This window comes from Triticum aestivum, chromosome 5D (assembly GCF_018294505.1).
Source record: "Triticum aestivum cultivar Chinese Spring chromosome 5D, IWGSC CS RefSeq v2.1, whole genome shotgun sequence".
Lineage (NCBI taxonomy): Eukaryota > Viridiplantae > Streptophyta > Magnoliopsida > Poales > Poaceae > Triticum > Triticum aestivum.
Genome location: NC_057808.1, coordinates 419381399 through 419388498, shown reverse-complemented (window position 1 = coordinate 419388498; position 7100 = coordinate 419381399).

Below are 7100 nucleotides of genomic sequence, written 5' to 3'. Positions count from 1 at the left end.
GTGCAAAGATGCTTTTATCACTAAGTATTTTCCTCCCGCAAAAATTATTTCCCTTAGAACCAGATCATGAATTTCAAGCAACTCGAACATGAGCATGTTGCACAATCTTGGGAAAGGATGAAAATGATGCTAAGGAATTGCCCAACTCATGGGTTAAATCTTTGGATGATCATACAAATTTTTATGCGGGGTTGAATTTGTTTCTCGTAATCTTTTAGATTCCGCCGCGGGTGGTACTTTTATGGAAACTACTTTGGGTGAAGCCACCAAATTGCTTGATAATATCATGGCAAATTATTCACAATGGCATACCGAAAGAGCTCCTACTAGTAAAAAAGTTAATTCGGTTGAGAAAATTTCTTCTTTGAGTGAAAAAGTTGATGCTCTTATGAAATTGGTTGCTAGTAAAAGTGCTTCTATTGATTTTAATGATATGCCTTTGTCTACTTTGATTGAGCAAAATAGTGATGCCATTGATGTGAATTTTATCTCTAGAAATAACTTCAACAACAATGCTTATAGAGGTAAGTTTAATCCTAGGCCTTTTCCTAGTAATTCCTCAAATAATTATGGTAATTCCTATGGAAACCAATCTTACAATAATAATAGGAATACCTATGATCTTGAGAATAATATTAAAGAATTTATCAACACGCCAAAAGTTTTCAACACTTCCATAGAAGAAAAGTTGAATAAGATTGATGATTTGTCTAGAAGTGTTGATATAATTGCTCATGATGTGGAAAATCTCAAGTTGAAATTTTTTGTGCCTAAAGTTGACAAATCAATTAAAGCTCTTTATGTTTCTATGGATGAAAGTAAGAAAAGAACTGCTATGCTTAGAGCTAAAAGAGAATTTTTAGAGAAAGCTTTTTCTAGTGATTATTCTTGCAAAAGTGATGAAGACCTTAAAATGATTGGTGTTTCTTCTATTGATTCTTTGATTAGTAAAGATAAGATTGATGAAAAAGGGACTGGAGAAGAGTCAACTTTAGGTAGAAGGCGTCCCAATATTTCGGAGGGTGAAAATCTTGTTGAGAAAAATTGATAAAAGTGGGTTTGGAGAGGTCAAAACTTTAGCTAGTGATGCACCCACTATTTTGGATTACAAAGACTTTAATTATGACAGTTACTCTTTGATTGATTGTATTTCTTTGTTGCAATCCATGCTAAATTCACCCCATGCTTATGAACAAAATAAAGCTTTTACTAAACATATTGTTGATGCTATGATGAAAGCTTTAGAAGAAAAATTGGAATTAGAAGTATCAATTCCTAGAAAATTGCATGATGAATGGGAACCTACTATCAAAGTCAAGATTAAAAATTATGAGTGTTTTGCTTTGTGTGACTTGGTTGCTAGTGTTTCTACAATTCCGAATCTTTATGTGATGTGCTTGGTCTTACCAATCTTGAAGAATGTTCTTTGAATTTGCACTTGGCGGATTCTACTATTAAAAAGCCTATGGGAAGAATTAATGATGTTCTTATTCTTGCAAATAGGAATTATGTGCCCATAGATTTTATTATTCTTGATATAGATTGCAATCCGTATTGTCCAATTATTCTTGGTAGACCGTTTTTACGCACTATCGATGCCGTGATTGATATGAAAGAAGGCAATATTAAGTTCCAATTTCCTTTGAGGAAGGGTATGGAACACTTTCCTAGAACAAGAATTAAGCCACCTTATGAATCAATCATGAGGGCATCTTATGGATCTCGAACCAAAGATGACAAAACTTAGATCCTTGCCCTACGCCTAGCTAAGGGCGTAAAACTATAGCGCTTGTTGGGAGGCAACCCAATGAATAAATTTTATTTTTGCTTTTTTCTTTCTATTCTTGTGTGTTTACACAATTGTGCTACTGGTATGATTGTGTTTTTTGTGTTTTAATTAGTGTTTGTGCCAAGTAAAGCCTTTAGGATCTTTTTGGGTGATAGTTGTTTGATCTTACTGAAAAAGACATAAACTTTATGCTCACGAAAATAATTTTCATAAATCACAGAAAATAGATTTTGCCGTGATTCTTTTTGAATAATATTAATATAAAAATTACCCTGGTCGTCCTAATTTTGTAGAAGTTTTGGAGTTCCAGAAGTATACGCAAAAGTCAGATTGCTATAGACTGTTCTGTTTTGACAGATTCTGTTTTCTTTGTGTTGTGTGCTTATTTTGATGGCTCTATGGTTTTCTTTGATGAGTTTTTGCCATAGAAAAGTTGGAATACAGTATATATAATACAAAAAGGAAATATGAATTGGTTTGATACATCACTTATAGTAGTGGTTTGCTTTCTTGTACTAACGGATCTCACAAAGGTTTTGTTGAGTTTTGTGTGATTGAAGTTTTCAAGTTTTGGGTTATCTTACGATGGATGAAGGAAGGATGTAAGAGCCTAAGCTTGGGGATGCCCCGACATCCCAAGCTATTATCCAAGAATGAGCAACCAACTAAGCTTGGGGATGCCCCCGAGTGGCATCCCCGCTTTCTTCCAACAACCATCGGTATTTTACTCGAGGCTATATTTGTATTTGTCACATGATATGTGTTTTGCTTGGAGCGTCTTGTATGATATGAGTCTTTGCTTTTTTTATTTTGTGTTTTAAGTCATCAATCATTTTTGGACACACCTATTTGAGAGAGACAAAATTATATCATGACTTATTAGAATTGCTCTCTGTGCTTCACTTAAATCTTTTATGAGCTAGGACTTGCTCTAGTGCTTCACTCATATCTTTTTGAGCATGGTGTGCTTAGCATTTTTGAAGTAATTCTCTCTTGCTTCACTTAGATTTATTTGAGAGTTAGTAATAATTTGGAGAAATTCTCTCTTGCTTCACTTAAATTATTTTGAGAGAAAGAAAATTTGTTATGCTCATGATCTTCACTTATATTTGTTTGAGCTTATGAAAAGCAACACATGAAAATTAGTCCCAAAGTGATAGATATCCAAGAAGGATAAAGAAAAAATGTCATGAAGATCATTGGACAAAATAAACTTGATTCTTAGTAATAGTTTTGAGATATGATGATGTGATATGTGAGTTATGTTGATGAGTAATTGTGCTCTAGTAAGAATATTGGTGTTAAGGTTTGTGATTCCCTATGCATGCACGAAAGTCAATAATCATGCAATGAAAATTATATCCTACTTGTGGTGCATTCTTCGGTGTTAATTATGATTAATGCTTGCTTATGAGATTATTCGTTTCTTGGTTGGTCGCTTCTCAATCTTTTTGGCCGCTTCTCAATTTCTTGGTTGGTGCATCCAAAATCCTTTAAACCAGTTTTGCCACATGAGTCCACTATATCTACCTATATGCGGTATTCTTTTGCCGTTCTAAGCAAATTTGCATGTGCCATCTCTAATTTTCAAAATAAACTTATCTTTTGTGTGTTTGTTTCCATTGCGGAACGGTAACGGGTGGCTAATATTTTCCATGCTGGATGTGTTATTCTCACGATGAGTGTTTATTCACTTATCATTGCACGGGAGTAAGGCAAAGGTTTTTGGGATGCCCAGTCCCGAAATGCAAAAATGAATTTACTTTATGTTGTCAAATAATAAAATCCTTGGAAAGTGTTGGTATGGAGGGCACCCGTGGGTACGGTAAGCCATGGAAAGTGAAAGTATGGTGGAAAAAGGAATAAACTTTATTTTTTGTTTGGGAACCGCCTATGGCATATCTAGCATGGAAAGTGTTCGGAACTCTGAGTCATTTTCGTTGGTGGGATGGATACACCTCCTAAAATGTTTTTATCTCTAATTTTTTCGCTTTGAGCTCTGGCACCTGTACAAATCCCTACTTCCCTCCGCGAAGGGCCTTTCTTCATGACTTATACATGTTCCTGTGACTATGAGATTATGCAACTCCCGAATACCAGAAGAACACTTTGTGTGCTACCAAACGTCACAACATAACTGGGTGATTATAAAGGCGCTCTACAGGTGTCTTCGATGGTACTTGTTGAGTTGGCATAGATCGAGATTAGGATTTGTCACTCCGATTGTCGGAGAGGTATTTCTGGGCCCTCTCGGTAATGCACATCACTATAAGCCTTGCAAGCAATGTGACTAATGAGTTAGTTGCGGGATGATGCATTAAGAAACGAGTAAAGAGACTTTCCGGTAACGAGATTGAACTAGGTATTGAGATACCGATGATCGAATCTCGGGCATGTAACATACCGATGAGAAAGGGAACAACGTATGTTGTTATGCGGTTTGACCGATAAAGATCTTCGTAGAATCTGTAGGAGACAATATGAGCATCCAGGTTCCGCTATTGGTTATTGACCGGAGACGTGTCTTGGTCATGTCTACATAGTTCTCGAACCCGTAGGGTCCGCACGCTTAAAGTTCTGTGACGATTTGTATTATGAGTTTATGTGTTTTGATGTACCGAAGGTAGTTCGGAGTGCCGGATGAGATCGGGGAGATGACGAGGAGTCTCGAAATGGTCGAGACATAAAGATCGATATATTGGACGACTATATTCGGACATCGGAAAGGTTCCGAGTGATTCGAGTATTTTTAGGAGTACCGGAGAGTTACGGGAATTCGCCGGGGAGTATATGGGCCTTATCGGGCTTTAGGGGAAAGAGAGAGGGGAGGCTGCGCGCCCCCCAAGGCTTAGTCTGAATTGGACTAGGGGGAGGGGCGACGCCCCCTCCTTCCTTCTCTTCTCTTTTCCCTTTCCTTCTCTCCTACTCCTACTACTTGGAGGGGCTCCTAGTTCTATTAGGAAAGGGGGAATCCTACTCCCGGTGGAAGTAGAACTCCCCTAGGGCGCGCCATAGAGAGGGTCGGCCCTCCCCCTCCTCCACTCCTTTATATATAGGGAGGGGGGCACCCCTTGGAGACACAACAATTGATCATTGATCTCTTAGCCGTGTGCGGTGCCCCCCTCCACCATAATGCACCTCGGTCATATCATGGCGGTGCTTAGGCGAAGCCCTGCGTTGGTAGCATCATCATCACCGTAACCACGCGGTCGTGCTGATGAAGCTCTTCCCCGGAATCTCTACTGGATCGTGAGTTCACGGGACGTCATCGAGCTAAACGTGTGCTGAACGCGGAGGTGCCGTACGTTCGGTGCTGAGGATCGGTCGATCGTGAAGACGTACAACTACATCAACCGCGTTGTTATAACGCTTCCGCTTACGGTCTATGAGGGTACGTAGACGACACTCTCCCCTCTCGTTGCTATGCATCACCATGATCTGGCGTGTGCGTAGGAAATTTTTAAAAATTACTACGTTCCCCAATAGTGGTATCTGAGCCTGGTTTATGCGTAGATGTTATATGCACGAGTAGAACACAAGTGAGTTGTGGGCGATACAAGTCATACTGCTTACCAGCATGTCATACTTTGGTTCGGCGGTATTGTTGGATGAAGCGGCCCGGACCGACATTACGCGTACGCTTACGCGAGACTGGTTCTACCGACGTGCTTTGCACACAGGTGGCTGGCGGGTGTCAGTTTCTCCAACTTTAGTTGAACCGAGTGTGGCTACGCCCGGTCCTTGAGAAGGTTAAAACAACACTAACTTGACGAACTATCGTTGTGGTTTTGATGCGTAGGTAAGAACGGCTCTTGCTCAGCCCGTAGCAGCCACGTAAAACTTGCAACAACAAAGTAGAGGACGTCTAACTTGTTTTTGCAGGGCATGTTGTGATGTGATATGGTCAAGACATGATGCTATATTTTATTGTATGAGATGATCATGTTTTGTAACGGAGTTATCGGCAACTGGCAGGAGCCATATGGTTGTCGCTTTATTGTATGCCATGCAATCGCCCTGTAATTGCTTTACTTTATCACTAAGCGGTAGCGATAGTCGTAGAAGCAATAGTTGGCGAGACGACAACGATGCTACGATGGAGATCAAGGTGTCGCGCCGGTGATGATGGTGATCATGACGGTGCTTTGGAGATGGAGATCAAAGGCACAAGATGATGATGGCCATATCATATCACTTATATTGATTGCATGTGATGTTTATCCTTTATGCATCTTATTCTGCTTTGATTGACGGTAGCATTATAAGATGGTCTCTCACTAAATTTCAAGGTATAAGTGTTCTCCCTGAGTATGCACCGTTGCGAAAGTTCGTCGTGCCGAGACATCACGTGATGACCGGGTGTGATAAGCTCTACGTTCAAATACAACGGCTGTAAGCCAGTTTTGCACACGCAGAATACTCGGGTTAAACTTGACGAGCCTAGCATATGCAGATATGGCATCGGAACACTGAGACCGAAAGATCTAGCATGAATCATATAGGAGATATGATCAACATAGTGATGTTCTCCATTGAAAACTACTCCATCTCACGTGATGACCGGACATGGTTTAGTTGAGATGGATCACGTGATCACATAGATGATTCGAGGGATGTCTATCTAAGTGAGAGTTCTTTAGTAATATGATTAATTGAACTTTAATTTATCATGAACTTAGTCCTGGTAGTATTAGCATATCTATGTTGTAGATCAATAGCTCGCGTTTAGCTCCCCTGTTTTATTTTTGATATGTTCCTAGAGAAAACTAAGTTGAAAGATGTTAGTAGCAATGATGCGGATTGGACCCATGATTTGAGGATTATCCTCATTGCTGCACAAAATAATTATGTCCTTGATGGACCGCTAGGTGATAGACCGATTGCAGGAGCAGATGCAGACATTATGAACGTTTGGCAAGCTCGATATGATGACTACTTGATAGTTTAGTGCACCATGCTTTATGGCTTAGAATCGGGGCTTCAATGACGTTTTTGAAACGCCACAGAGCATATGAGATGTCCAAGAGTTGAAATTAATATTTCAGACTCATGCCCATGTCAAAAGGTATGAGACCTTTGACAAGTACTTTGCCTACAAGATGGAGGAGAATTGCTCAGCTAGTGAGCATGTGCTCAGAATGTCTGAGTACTAAGATCACGTGAATCAAGTGGGAGTTAATCTTCCAAATAAGATAGTGATTGACAGAGTTCTCTAGTCACTATCACCAAGTTAGTAGAACTTCGTGATGAACTATAATATGCAAGGGATAACAAAAACGATTCCCAAGCTCTTCGTGATGGTGAAATCGAC